Source organism: Panthera onca, chromosome A3 (genome assembly GCF_046562875.1).
Source record: "Panthera onca isolate mPanOnc1 chromosome A3, mPanOnc1 haplotype 2, whole genome shotgun sequence".
NCBI classification, from domain to species: Eukaryota; Metazoa; Chordata; class Mammalia; order Carnivora; family Felidae; genus Panthera; species Panthera onca.
In genome coordinates, this window is record NC_138341.1 from 52722336 (window position 1) to 52737500 (window position 15165).

The 15165-nt window shown below is 41.3% G+C and overlaps 1 protein-coding gene and 1 pseudogene across 7 annotated transcripts in view; one reads left to right on the forward strand and one right to left on the reverse strand.

The window, feature by feature from the left end:
- Window positions 1-15165, forward strand: part of ADD2 (adducin 2) — a 105566-nt gene that overhangs the window by 17407 nt on the left and 72994 nt on the right. The gene's annotated exons all lie outside the window — the stretch shown is intronic.
- Window positions 1439-2058, reverse strand: LOC132671912 (high mobility group protein B1 pseudogene; annotated as a pseudogene).

Sequence of the window (15165 nt, forward strand, 5' to 3'; positions counted from 1 at the left end):
ATGTTAAAGGAAATTCTTAGTAAACTTGTTGGTAAAATAAAGACATCTTTTGTAATGGGAGTAATTTACTTAGCTTTATTTTTTTTATCATTTTTTAAAAGTTTATTTGAGAGGGAGAGAGCAGGGGAGGGTCAGAGAGAGACGAGGAGAGAGAATCCCAAGCAGACCTCATACTGTCAGTGCAGAGACCAACGTGGAGCTTGAACTTACGCACCGTGAGATCATGACCTGAGCTGAAGTCAAGAGTTGGGTGCTTAACTGACTGAGCTACTGAGGTGCCCCAATTTAGTTAGCTTTATAAGTGTGAGTTTCTCTTGAGGGTGGGAAAAGGAGATACACAGTCACCATTATCCTGGTAATTAGTATTACGCCTTTCTCTAGAGAACCAGTCCTCTCTAAGAACGTCCAATATGCCAAGGCAAACATTACACCAAGCATAACACTTCAGTCTTTTCTCTTGCTCAGTTATAATATCCTAGGAAGTAATATTCTTGCATATAAATGAACTCAGGAAAGCTCTAAAAGGAGCCCCAACCATTAGCAAGGGGCTGCAATTCTTTATTTCTGAGAAACATGCATCAGATGTTCCTATATATGAGAAATGCTCCCACTGGAATTCTGACATGTCAAAGCAGAAGGAGCCAGGCAGACCCTCCAGTCCACCCCTGGAGTTCTAGAGAGCACACAGATGAAACCGAGAGAAGACAAGACTCTGACCCAAGGTGAGGCCATAATTACTGGCAAATCCAGGGTTGCTAAAAAGTTGTTCTTCAGGATTTTCTGTCCATCTGTCCTCCCTCCCTTCAAAAAAAAAAATTGTATTAGAAGCATTCAGAATGTCAACAAAATAGCTACAACTTTTTTTTTTTTTGCAATTACAGAGTGGTACTCAGTTAATACAACAACAGTTTTTTAATGTTTATTTATTTTTGAGAGATAAAGAGAGAACAGGGGAGGGGCAGAGACAGAAGGAGACACAGAATCTGAAGCAGGCTCCAGGTTCTGACCTGTTAGCATAGAGCCCAATGCAGGGATGGAACCCATGAACCATGAGATCATGACCTGAGCTGATGTCAGACACTTAACCAACTGAGCCACTCAGGCGCCCCAAGAACAACAATTATTTTGTATAAACTGCATCAGACTACCATCGCCATATATAACTAATTAATGCTATGCACCAACAGGAACCTGCTTTAAATTTCCATGCCAGTTTACAACCCCCATACCGACCAGGCAAAGTTAGTGGCTATTAAAGATACCACCAGGATAGGTCTACCTGAAGACACATTCGGTAGTGTGTTAACTATACAAAAAAAAAAAAAAAAAAAAAAAAGACCCTGTACAGTTTAAAAACAAATATTACACAGTCTTACATTCCAGTTTTTTTCTTTAAAAGGAGTGAGCTGTGTACAGGAAGGGGGAGGGGTTAAATGTTTTATAGACCAGAACAAAAAACTACGCCAGGATGAACTTGTTCATCTTCTTCATCTTCCTCTCTTATCTTCCTTGTCTTCCATCTTTTTCTTGCTTTTTTTCAGCCCTGACGACTCCCTTTTTTGCTGTGTCAGGCTTTCCTTTGGCTCAGTATGCAGCAATAGTCTTTTTATATTTTTCCTTCAGCTTAGCAGCCTTCTTTTCATAAGGATGCGTGTTCTCTGTGGCAGCGTTATTCCACACCTCTCCAGTTTCTTTGCGGCATCACCAACGGATAGGCCAGGATATTCTCCTTTGGTTTTTGGGTGATACTCAGAACCAAACAAGAAAAAGGCCGAAGGAGGCTTCTTAGGTGCATTGGGATCCTTGAACTTCTTTTTTGTTTCTTCTTTAGAGGGGGATGTAAGTTTTCATTTACTCTTTTATAACGGGCTTTGTCTGCCTTTACCAGGTCTTCACATTTTCCTTTCTTTTGAGCACATGGGCCTCCACCTCTCTGAGCACTCCTTAGAAAATTCTGAGCTGACTGAAGCATCTAGGTGATTCTTCCTGTGCTCCTCTCTGCAAGTTTGCATATGATGACATTTTGCCTCTGGGCTTCTTAGGATCTCCTTTGCCCATGTTTAATTATTTTCCTCAATGTGGCAGAGCCTCCCAGTACCTGTCTGGCTCTCACTTGCCCCAGTGCTGCCTCTGTGGAGCTTAGGGTACTGCGGTGGCTGTCCAGGACCTTTCTTTCTAAATGTCAGCTTCTCCCTTTTTTAATGTTACAGTTTTCAAGATCCTATTTGGTTTCAAGGGAAAAAGACAGGAAGAATGTAAGTTCCTTGTAAGAATCTTAAATATGGTAGAGGAGACGGGTGGGGCTGAGCCAGGCCTCCACCCATGTTGACGCTTCATCCTCATCCTGGACACAGGGACAAATTTACAATGATTTAAACTTTATTACAATTACAGCATCACAAAGCATATTAGTTCCCTAGGGCTGCCTTAACAAAGTACTACAAACTGGATGGCTTACAACTGTAGATGTATTTGTTCATAGTTCTGGAGGGCAGACGTCTGGAATCAAGGTTTCCATTGGGCCGTGCTCCTTCTGGAGGCTGTAAAGGAAGAATCCTTCCTTGCCTGTTCCTGACTTCTGGTGGTTAGCAGCAGTCTTTGGTATCCTTGGCTTGCAGCCACATGACTCCAATCTCTGCCCCCATCATCACATAGGCTTCTCCTCTGTGCCTGTGTGTCCTCTGTGTTTCTTTATACCCAAATCTCCCTCTCCTTATAAAGTCCCCCATCGTTGGATTTAGGGCCCATCCTAATCCACTATGAATTATTCTTAATTTTCTACAAATACCCTATTGCTAAATAAGGTCACATTCACAGGTTCCAGGGAGACATGAATTTCAGGGAGATAACTATTCAACCCAGTATGCAAAGTTACAATGTTTTAACTTTTTCTAAGAATTTATATTTGTATTGCTCTAGAAAGGCATGTTTTTTTCTTAGTTCAGGAGAGAGAGAGAAATGCACCTGAAACACTGCTTTCCAATGTATATCTGGTAAAACACTATTCTCAAGAAATGTAACATGAAATAAAAGTTTCCATGGTCAAGAGAATTTGAGGACCCTGTATTCTACCCCCTCTTGAAGCATCATCAGGTACCTAGGACAGAAAATGTTGAGAAAGGTCCTGTAACAAGCACCTGTGTTTATCCTTCCAATTTCAAAGTGATATTGGACAGGAAACACTTCTGTCTGTGTGTCTATATTGATTAAGGGTTGCCTCCACTTCATGAAACAGAAACCCAACCACAGTAGCTTAGTCCAATAAGGATTTATTCCCTTACCTAGAAAGTTCCAAAGTCAGAGTCTGGGATTTACACAGTAGCTCATTATGGTACCAGTAGACTGGGCTCCTTCTATCTCTCTGCTCTGATGTATTCAGTGGGATTCTTTCTCTTGAAAGTTTGCAAACCAGATACTCCATTTCTTATCTCTCAACTACCTTCTATTCAGAGAGGAGGAGGAAGTGGTGAGGGAGAAGGAGTAGCATTTCTATCAGGAAATTAGAGCTTCCAAAAAATTCCCAGCAGATTGATACTTGCACGTTATTGACTAGGACTGTATCATATGGTTGCTTCTAGCTTCAGGGAATGCTGAGAAATGTAGATTTTGGGTTTTTTTAATAAAGTTTATTTTTGAGAGAGAAAGAGAGTGGGGAGGGGTGGGGAGACAGAGAGAGAGAGAGAGAGAGAGAGAGAGAGAGAGAGAGAGAAAATGAATGCCAAATAGGCTCCACACTGGCAGCTCAGAGCCTGATGTGGGGCTTGAACTCATGAACCATGAGATCCTGACCTGAGCCGAAACCAAGAGTCGGCCACCTACTGACTGAGCCACTCAGGTGCCCCAGAAACACAGGTTTTTTGTTGGACACATTGTATGTTGGACAAAATTGAGATTCTGTTAGGAAGGAAGAAAGGGAGGTGATATTGTCTAGGCAGCTGGCCATGACTGCCACATACACAATTTCCTATGGCATTAGTGACCAAGAGATCACCCTTGTTAAAAAAATGTGTCCACATGATAGAATGTTTTCTGTAGAGTTCCAGGGTTTTTGCACCAGCCTCCAAGTTTAATCCTACCAAACATTTTAGCTCAGTTCAACCAAAGAAGTTTGAAGTGCTCATACTTGTATGGCTCAATGCTACCCTAAGTGCCTTTTAAATTATTTAATGGCTTGATATGTGCTTACATTCCTAAGCTAATTTCATCTTCTTTAATGTGCTCTAATGGTATTTGGAGCTTCCCTCCCTATAACCCCAAATCCCTTAAATATATAGCTGCCAGGTTTAGAGTAATAGAGTAATACATTAGGAATGCATTGTGGAAGCATCGCTGTTTCTTCTGGTCAACATTTAAAGCAGTGAAAAGAGAGGCTCCCACCTTCTCAGAGACAATGGATGCTGCCTTGTGACTTAGGAGAGCCTTGTCAATGCCAGAGTCCTCAATGATCACTGTTGTGGTCACATATTCAAATCACCAGTGGATCTAAAACGCATTCCTCCATTCCCAGGTAGGACCTGCAAAGAAGAGCCTACTAGGAGAAGGAGCCAAAAGGGTCTCATTCTGTCTTTGGTTCTCCCCTTTTACTTTGTGTGATCAGGGAAAGCACACAGGCCAGGGGAAGGAAAGCTCATTAGTGCAGCATAGCCTAGCTTAGCCTGAAGAATACAGCAGACAATAATGTCAAAGAGAAAGATCCAGAGACATAAACAGATTCCAAAAAAGGTTTCCTTTTGATCTCTGAATATGTGACATTTTTAAAAAATGTTTATTTATTTTAAGAGAGAGAGAGAGTGAGCAGGAGAGGGGCAGAGAGAGAATCCCAAACAGGTTCCATGCTCTCAGCACAGAGCCTGATGCAGGGCTTGAACCCATAGACCACAAGATCATGACCTGAGCCGAAATCAAGAGTCAGATGCTTGACCGACTGAGCCACCCAGGCACCCCAAATATGTGACATTTCTAATCTTACTTCTGGAGATAGGTGAGGAGGAGGAAAGGGCCCACAGGATAAAGCAATCAGGTCATCAAACCTAAGAATAGGAATGTGCTTTGCAAGTGAGTGCTTAGTGGCCTGGGGAAAACAATCATGGAAACTGAGCTATTCTCCATTCTCTGCTATGTATATAAGGTCTTTCCTTCATTCTGGGTGCAGGTAATCAACCTGGGATGTCAAAACACCTGTTTTTCCTTTCAGCAAAAACATGTCAAGATTTTTAAAAACCTTTAAAACATTATGCCATTATATGTTTCTTTTTTTTAATTTTTTAAAACATTTTTATTTATTTTTGAGAGAGAGAGACAGAGTGCAAGTGGAGGAGGGGCAGAGAGAGAGGGAGACACAATCCGAAGCAGGCTCCGGGCTCTGAGCTGTCAGCACAGAGCCCAACGCGGGGCTCTCACCCACCAACCATGAGATCATGACCTGAGTTGAAATTAGACACTTAACCAACTGAGTCCTCCAGGTGTCCCACTCTTATACATTTCTAAAAAAACACAGGTTACACTGGCCTCATATCCAAAGGCAGCAGCTGAAAGGAACAAATGCTCCTATATGATTTTGGTAGTTAACATACTATACAGAAAAAATTTTTTCAATTTCTAATCCCCCTAGTACAAGGGAAACCGTTTGTTTATCACAGAATGGTGTTTCAGAAAGGGCACTCTGAAAATTGTAAGGGGTTCCCAAGTCACTGACCCAAAGATACTGTCCCTGGAACACAAAATATTGTACAGAAGGTATAAGGAGAAGGGTAATAATGTAGCAGAAGCCAGGATGAGTTTCTCTTGCCTGAGTGACTATGTGGCATAGTGGGTGAGCACGTGCCCTACAGCATTGGATTGTATCTTGAGACTTGGTTTCCTTGTTCGAATCCCTTGTTAAGCTCTTAGTTCTGGAGTGCAGGAACCATTTGCTAAACATTTTTTTTTTTTTGTAGTATTAGGTTTTATTAACACAAATCCGACATGCGCATAAGCTGTCTGTCTGTTCCTTTTCTTCTCTGCGCAGCCTGGCATTGGGATTGATGATCCTGATGGCCAGCTGGGCTGCTCTTTCCACAATGCTTTGTGGTTCTTGGAGGAGACGTTGTGAAATCCCTGCACCGTAAGATTTGTTGCACATCAGCAGCACTTTAAGCTCCTTGACGTTGTGGACCAGGAACTTTGGGAAGCCACTGGGCAGCATGCACTTTATCTTCTTATTGCTCCCATAACCAATGTTGGGCATCAAGATCTGGCCCTTGAATCTTCTGCACACTCTATTGTCAGTGCCTCTGGGTTTCCGCCAGTTGTGCTTAATTTTGATATATCAGTCTAACTGGCACCAGATGAACTTCTTGGTCCTCTTTTTAACAACTTGGGCTTCACCAGAGGTCTGAGGGTGGCTGTAATGCCCAGTAGGAGATGGCTGCCACCTCCTCAGGCAATGCCGAGGAAAACCCATCTGCTAAACCTTTGCCGTCTCCCAGCACTTAGCCTAAAAGCTGCAAGATGGGTAAGGACACCAGGAAAGAAAGAATGCCCCAGTAAATCCAGCCAGAAACATTTGTCTCAGCAAAAATGTTTGGCTGAGATGCCAATCCAGTAGCTGCAGGCTGTGCTTACTGGTGGGAAGCCCAGCCACTAAGGGGACGGTTGCTGTTTTACAGGTGGGTGTGGATGAAACCTGGAACTGTGGAGTTGTAGGGGGAATCTCAGAGGCCAGAGTGCTCAGTGAGTATCCTAGGATGACACAGCTAGTAAACTACCAAATAAAGACCTTGACTCCAGGTATTTGGACTCCCAGGCCAGTGATTTCCCATCTCACCCCAGTCTGCAGGGTGGCAGAGTGGGACTGCCTGAATTAGAATCCTGATTGTCCTCACTTACTGGCTGTGTGGCTGAGGACACATCTTTTCACCTCTGTTGCTCAGTTTGCTCATCTTGGTGGGACTTCTGTCATTTGGATCATTGTGAGGATGAAAGGAATGATTGCATGGGGTTAGTGCCTGGCCCCATGGACAGTTTCCTGGTGTTAGCAGCTGCCAGCTCTACTGTCAATGCTTCTCATGTTTGCATTTTCTTCAAAGCCGCAGAATGAGAAGGAAGTTGGGTTGTACGCTAGGAAAATGAAATCGAAGAGAACCACCCGAGAGACACCCCATGATAAATAATTCCACTACCCGCTGACAAGTGTCGTAAGGGCTCGGAGGAGAGGCCTATTAATTCTGCTCAAGAGATAAGAGAAAACTTCACAAAGGGGCTGACATTTGAGCTGGGCCTTACAAAGCAAGTTGGAATATTCCTGCTTGATTTGATTCTTTCTTGAAAGAATCCTTTTGAGCACAGAAACTCTTTTTTATTTATTGGGTGCTATTTTATATGTGATCGTCACAGTTGCAGGCTCCCTAGCTCATTATTATTTGAGTTCTGTCAAGGGGATATTTATTATTTACAACTTTTCCTCACCATTTGTATAACCTGTAGATTTAAAAAATAGATTTGCTTCACAATGAATTTAGATTAAATTAGTCCTTGTTTTGGCAGTAATCTACATAGAGAGGTATTTATGCAATATATACAGTTAATTTGTTTCTGTATATATTGGCCACAGATGCTGGGCTCAATTTATCTCCTCTCTGCAGGGTCTTTTGTTGTCCTTGAATACCCATCTCACATATGTCCCTGAATGTGTGCAACTGATTAATCATAAAAATGATGACATTCCTTGGAGTAATTGGACATTATATAAAAAGCATCTGCTGTGCTTTCTCAAGAGGGAAGGGCAGGCAATTTCCTAGTCAGCACAGACAGCTGCTCTTCCGGGGGGGGGGGGGGGGGGAGGGGTGTGTGTTCCAAGGCCATAGTGTGGCAGTGGATGGCACATGGCATTTCCCCGCTTTGTGCTGTGATGTTAGAAATGCCGCAGGGATGTGCCCTGTGCCTCAGGAGGAGACCAGCCCCCTTTATGTCTAAGCACCATTTCCTATACTCTGAAGACCTTCCCATAGCATATACTTGCTCAGTCTCTGATTCTGTATTTTGTGGCACTGTCTGGAAAAGGGGTGTGGGAATAAGAAACAAAGCAAAGCAAAACAGAACCCAAACCTATAGCAAGAGTAGTGTAGGGGCACTTTAACAGTTCACCTTGAAATCTTAGGTTCAGTTTCATTAACTGATCCAAAGCTTATAAAAAGAGAACCAGAGGGCACATCCAGGTCACCATAAAGTCCTGTTTGATTTTTTTTTTTTTTTTTTTTTTTTTGTCTCCTAAACATTCCCAAACCCATGTACTTTTCACCATCTCCTCATGCCCCAACTCCAAGCCTCATCATCCCCATCACCCCATCTGGACACCTGCAGGGCCTCTAACTAGTCTCCCAACACCACTTGTGCTCCGCCCCCTAAGCCCTGCTCTCATTCTTCCTTGTAGTGTTAGCTCAAATGTCATTGCCACTGGGAAGCTGTCTCAGACCTGCTTTACCAGGTGGCTAAATCCTTCAACTATACGACTTTCTGGCATGGGTGTCTCTGCTAAATAGCAGTGATCACAGGTACATGTACAATGTTTCTGTATTTCTGGTCAATGCCCATTTCTTGTACCAAACTGTGATTTCTATGTTTGCTAGGATGTTGCCTGGTTTTGCTCACCAGCCTACCTTCTACATAGCATTTGCTGATGCTTTTTTTCCACAGTTGAATCATTGGCAACATCTAACAACAGCATTCATTTTTTTTCTCCAAGTGTTCAATTTGGATGGAATTGATTGAACAAGCAACTCAGCCCAATTTAAATCTTTAGTGTTTGATAGAAAATTCTTGTCAGTGTGCTTTTAATATTACAAAATGTCCAATGCTATTAAATTTTTCTTTAGCTGTTACTTCTATCAGATATTTACACAGAGTTTTAAAATGTCAAATGCATGCTGTTTGGAATGTTAAATCCAAATGCTTTCATTGTCAGTGTAGAATGATGTGTAAACAGATAATATTGTGAACTAAATTGCCAAATTAAGCTCATTTGATTTATTAAAAATATTAACAATATATGCAAGCTAGGGTACTCTTGTTAGGTTTCAGAGGTGTCTGGTAAGTTTCTTGTCAGAAAAATAAAGTCAGAAAAATTTCTTGCTTCATTTGAAATATTTATACCAGCACCTTGCCTTTAAACAGGTAATAAACTTTTTAAAAAAAATTTTTAATGTTTATTTTTGAGAGACAGAGCATGAGCAGGGGAGAGGCAGAGAGAGAGGGAGACACAGAATCTGAAACAGGCTCCAGGCTCTGAGCTGTTAGCACAGATGTGAGGCTCAAATCCATGAACTATGAGATCATGACCTGAGCCGAAGTCAGCTGCTTAACTGACCGAGCCACCCAGGTGCCCCACAGGCAATAAATTTTGTAATGAAAAACTAATATTCTGGGATTTACTCCTCAAAATATTATGAGGAATTCTGAGAAGGGAATGTTTAAAGAGACGTCTTCATTTGTTTGACACATTAAAACTTTGATTTGAAAAGTATTGCCTCTTTTCTAATAGCTTGTGCTTATCTTCGCCATGCACAAGGATGGCTTTAAATAAGCTACAACCATGCTTTTATTTTATTTTATTTTTTAAATTTACATCCCAATTATTTAGCATATAGTGCAACAATGATTTCAGGAGTAGATTCCTTAATTCCCCTTACCCACTTAGCCCATCCCCCCTCCCCAAACCCCTCCAGTAACCCTCTGTTTGTTCTCCTTATTTATGAGTCTCTTCTGTTTTGTCCCCCTCCCTGTTTTTATATTATTTTTGCTTCCTTTCCCTTATGTTCATCTGTTCTGTGTCTTAAAGTCCTCATATGAGTGAAGTCATATGATACTTGTACAACCATGCTTTTGGGAGGTCTCTACTCCTGGGTTTTTAAAACCAGGTTTATTTTTAAATAGGTTTATTTTTAAAGAGAAGTATTTCCAAATTTTACAAACTTATTTGAGATTTTACATGCCTATTGAGAAGAAAAAACATTTTCTTCTCTTCTTGTATTAATGTTAAGGGTTTCAAAGCATGTATTCTCCCTTATAAATTACCTGGGTGATTGTCATGTCCAAGAAGCAGCGTAAAGAGAACCATAAATTCCTTCATTTCCATCAACAAGCCTGAACATTTCATGTAGAGCAGGTTCTTTATGTTCGCATGTATCTCATGGTAATCCGACTCCTAGAGAAACAGGGTAATATGACCAGATTATATTTTGCACATACTCTTTTGTGAGTCATATGTTACAATGTACATGTTACATAATTGTCCACGTTACATTACTGTATAGGGCAATACATAGAGCTCTATTCTTCCTAGCCATTGAGATGTTCAAGGATAATTTTCACTTTAACTAATTTTGCCCATATTAATGGACTTGGGAACCTAATCCATCATAAGATGTGATTTGCAGTGATAATTTTGACCTACTTAGCTAAGTCATTAAATCCACTGTCTTAGATTCTTGGGTGGACTGTGCTATCTGACAGCAGCACTATATTTTTGAAGTAGGCTTTTCACTTAATGCATATATGACAAGGTCTGTGGTATAAGATTTAATAAGCTTTTACAAGAGAGCGTGTGTTTTTCCCTCATGGGCAATGTTAAACATGCACTGTCAAACTTAAATATTACATAACTTAAAAAATACATTATGATGTATGTTTTAGATTGAATGTAGCCAAGAACCTCATTTTCAGGCTCATTAGATACATGTTCTATGGCAGAGACTCTAAAGCTATTTTGCCAGGGTTTGCTACAAAGCATATCAAGAACTTGAATGGATTTTGTTGTCCTAGGAGGTGAGTTCCAAAGATAGATAATAGCTACTGTATTTTCTTGTCTTTTGAGTTTTTGTGGCCTTCCTCCTGTTTGTGTCACTGTTGTTCTGTAGCCAAAAAGAGTTGAAGGATCAGTTGGTACTGGCTGAGTCTGACTTGATGCTTCACTTTGAACTTGATCGCTTTGGTCATAAGTATCTCATATTTTCTCTTAAAAGGCTCTCTCTTCAGCCAGCAGACCATGTCTCTTTTTTAACAGTAACTATTCTACTTCCCCCAAAAGAAACAGTATGTATAAATAAAGTTATATAAGAACACCCAACACTTAGATTTGCAATGTCAAGACCTGGCTCTGATTGGAGCTGAGCTTCTCAAGCTGTCTTATTGGGCCCAGCACACATATTTGTTGGTGATGGACTTGATGGTACATTTTCATGTGAACAGACACAAACAGGCTCTACTCTCAAAAAATTTACCAGCTCAGAAATAGAACTCTCCTGTCCCAGGACATGTTTTAGGCAGTTCTCAAGTCTGCAGCAGGAAAGGAAGAATTAGCACAAGGTATTGGTAATCTCAGACATATTTATGTTAGGGATATTAAAAGCATGGCTTATTATAGTCTTTCAAATAGAACAGATGGAATCAAATGCTCATAGAATGACTGATTCATTTCTTTAGAACCTTCAGTGTTCTCAGGATAGTTTGAAAACTTATACAAACCAATATCCTCATTTTAATTGCTGATTGAAGAGATGTCAAAATTGATGAACTGATTTGCCTTCAAGTCCACAACTGGCTGGGGTATGTGGTGGAGGAGCTGAGATTATGGTCCTGACTTCCTGACTCAAGGGTGGTCAGACTGGTCTGATGTGAGAGAAGGGAAAGAGAGAAAGGAAAGTGGGAGAGAAAGCTAGTGAATGCCAAAGGACAATAGGTGGCGATCGCCTCGTCAGAGCTGCAAATGATAGTTAGATTTTTGGCATAGATTTCTTTTAGAGCATTTGTAGGTTCACAGCAAAACTGAGCAGAAGCTACAGAGGTTTCCCATATGCCTCCTGCCCCCATACCTGCTTAACCTTCCCCATTATCAATATCCCCTACAAGAATGTTACATGTGTTATAATTGATGAGCCTATACTAACACATCATTATCACCCAAAGTCCATAGTTTGCATTAGGGTAAATTCTTACCAGTTAGATTTTAAGTAAGGGCTCAAGCTGGAGGAGGGGCTTGACCTGGCCATGAAAGAAGAGGGAAGGCCTTGATCATTACCACCTACAGAGGTTTAACACACCTGTTGTGCCACACCTTGGGGTCAGGTTGTTCCCCTGGTAGACTGTGGCTCCTTCCCACCTCTCCAATAACCAGTGACACTTTGTGAGCCAGGCCTAGTGTGAGGCAACCATCCAGATCCAGGGTGGTGTGATATGTGATGATGCACCATGAACAGTCATGAAGAAATGTATCTGTTGTTTCCCTCCCCAAAACGGCAAAGCAGAATTGGATTGTTCTCTATGTTGAGAATTTTGCTTCCTGTAGTCTCATTATGCATAGAGCTTGTTGAAATATGATTCTCTCTGGACGTTACCAAATTAAATGCTAACATTCAACACAGATGGGCAGCCATTTTCCAAAACAAGGCCATGGCTGAGTGACACCACATATTCCTCCTTCCCCTTGGTTCCCCCCTCAGCCCCATTGGCTAGGCTGGCTTTGCTCTTGTCCTCGTAAATTTTTATTTTCTCTCTATAAACTGATATGTTCCCATTCCCATTCCCAATTTTCTGTGCTAGCTACTTCTTAATTGACTTGCTAAGAATATGTCTTTATTTATAACCAGCTCTTGGATTAATTATTTCATTATTTTTAATATCTTAATTTCCTTCTTCTTTCCTTAAGCCTATTCTGTTTTTCTAACTTTTAAAGTTGAATGCTTATTTGATTTTCATTCTTTTTTTTTTTTTGAAAGTTTATTTATTTATTTCGAGAGACAGAGTGGAGGGACAGAAAGAGAGGGAGAGAGGATCCCAAGCATGCTCCGTGCTGGGGCTCAATCTCATAAACCATGAGATCATGACCTGGGCCGAAATCAGGAGTCAGATGCTTAACCATCTGAGCCACCCAGGCGCTCCTTCATTCTTGTTAATAAAAATATTAAAGGCTGTAAATTTGTTTCTAAATGTGGCTCTGGCTGCAGCCACTAATTGTTGATATATAGTGTCCCTTTTGTCATTTTAAAAAATAATATGCAATTGCAGTTTAGATTTCTTTGTGAACAGATGTTACTTAGGGGAGAGTTTTAAGATTTCTAGGTGGCATTTTTTGTTTGTTGTTAAAAATGTATTACCTAGTTTTGTGGTCAGAGAATGTGTCTTTCTCAATTTTTAGGGTTTATTGGATATTCCTTTGTGTCCTGATTTGTAGATTTTTATAAATGTTCCATCAATATGTAGTCCAAATGTCTCTAAGACCTCCTACCCGTTTTTGATATGCAGTTTACCTTTCTTTTAATATGCAATCAAAATGCCTCAGATCTCTACTCCACAAACTGTGGGAAGGTCCTTACCTTTCACAGATTCCCCAAGACATTTTGGGAGGAGGGGCTTTTATTTTAGTCTGCCTCTTAGTCTATATTATTGGTGCTTCTGATGGTGGCCTCATTCAGATTATTTGTTATGACAGGCCTATTACACTGAAGTATCAAGCCCCTCCATGACCTCAGTGGCTGAACACAACAGAAATGTATCTCTTGCTCCTGCTGTGTGTCTATTGAGTTTTGGGGGGGGACCTGTCCCATGTCTCCCTCACAGGCTGATGGAGTTGTCGCCATCTGGAAACTGCTGGTGGCTGTAGCAGGAGGATGGGTTCTAAAATGCTTCTTCCCAGATGAACTTCTGCTCATATTGCATTGATCACAGAAGGACATAGGCAGTGCTGAGCTGGAAGAGAGTGGGAAACTATCATCCTCTTCTCTACCCAGAAATGGAGGGGAAACAGATACTGGTGAACAAGGGTGTCCGTCACACTTGACAGCTTGCCTCCCAGAGGAGCTGCCCTCTTTGTTAATACATTTGCCCTCACTAAACACTGTCCTTTCTCCTTTATTCTCCCAAAGCACCACTAACACAAGGCTCTTCTGCACGTCAGACTCCTAATCAAAGGATTAGGCATAGAGAAAGTATTTATAGTGTAGGGCCAGAAACAACTTTTAAATTCAACTCAGCATCAATGATTCTTGAAATTTATTGGCCATTCTCCATCAGAGGGAATTTTTCATTGTCTCTCTCTTTCTGTAGGCCCCTGTTCTTTGCCGTGTTCTTGTCCCAGTGCCGCTGCCTGTTCTTGCATCTCTCGTCTTTCCCCATTTGCTGTTGGAACACCACTTCTCATTTTTTTGTTACTCTTTCTGCAGGGCAGTTTATCCCTTTGTTTCCCCATCTTCTTCCACATCAAGGTTGATGAGGGTTGGCAAGTAAAAGGAACTTGTTTCCTTTACCCATAACGTTTCTGACATGAAATGTGTGTGTGTGTTTTTTTTTTCCACATCAACTCCATAATTCCAGTGGGGCATCCGATAATTCAATTCAGTTCTGACACTACAGAGCTGGACTTAGCATCTGATCCAACAGGTCAAAGGCTCAGTCCCACAAGACTACACCCACTTCAGATGCCAGTTGCAAGCCTGGGCCTCTGCTTCTGACTGGCTATAAATCAGGGGTTCCCCCAGCCCTTCTTTGCATTTAATAATTTACTAGAACAGCTCACAGAACTTAGGGAGTTACTTATGTCCACTGGTTTATTATATAACAAAGGATATGATAAAGGATACAGATGAAAAAAAAAAAGGATACAGATGAAAGTCAGATGAGGAGGTACATAGAGTGAGGTGTGGAAGGGTTTCAAGTATAGGAGTTTCTCTCTCTATGGAGGTGGGGTACTCTACCCTCCTAGCATGTGGATGCATTCACCATACTGGAAACTCTCCAAATCCTGTATTTTAGGGATTTTTATGGAGCCTTCATCACAAAGACATTGTCAATTAACTCAATTTCCAGCTCCTCTCCCTGCGCTGGAAGATGAGAGATAGGACTGAAAGTTCTAAGCTTCTAATCATACCTTGATCTTTCCGGTGACTAGTCCCCATCCTGAAGCCCACCAAGATTCACTTCATTAGTGCAAAAGATGTTCCTATAATGCAGGAAACTCCAAGAGATTTAAGAACTCTGTGTAGATGTGCCTTTCATTCCTATCAGTCATAAAATTACAAGGGTTTAAGCTGTGGGTCAGGAACCTGGGTCAAAGACCAAATACTAGGAAAAAAAAAGATGTTTCTAGCACCCCCATTTCTCAGGAGATTACAAGGGTTTTAAGAGCTCTGTGTCAGG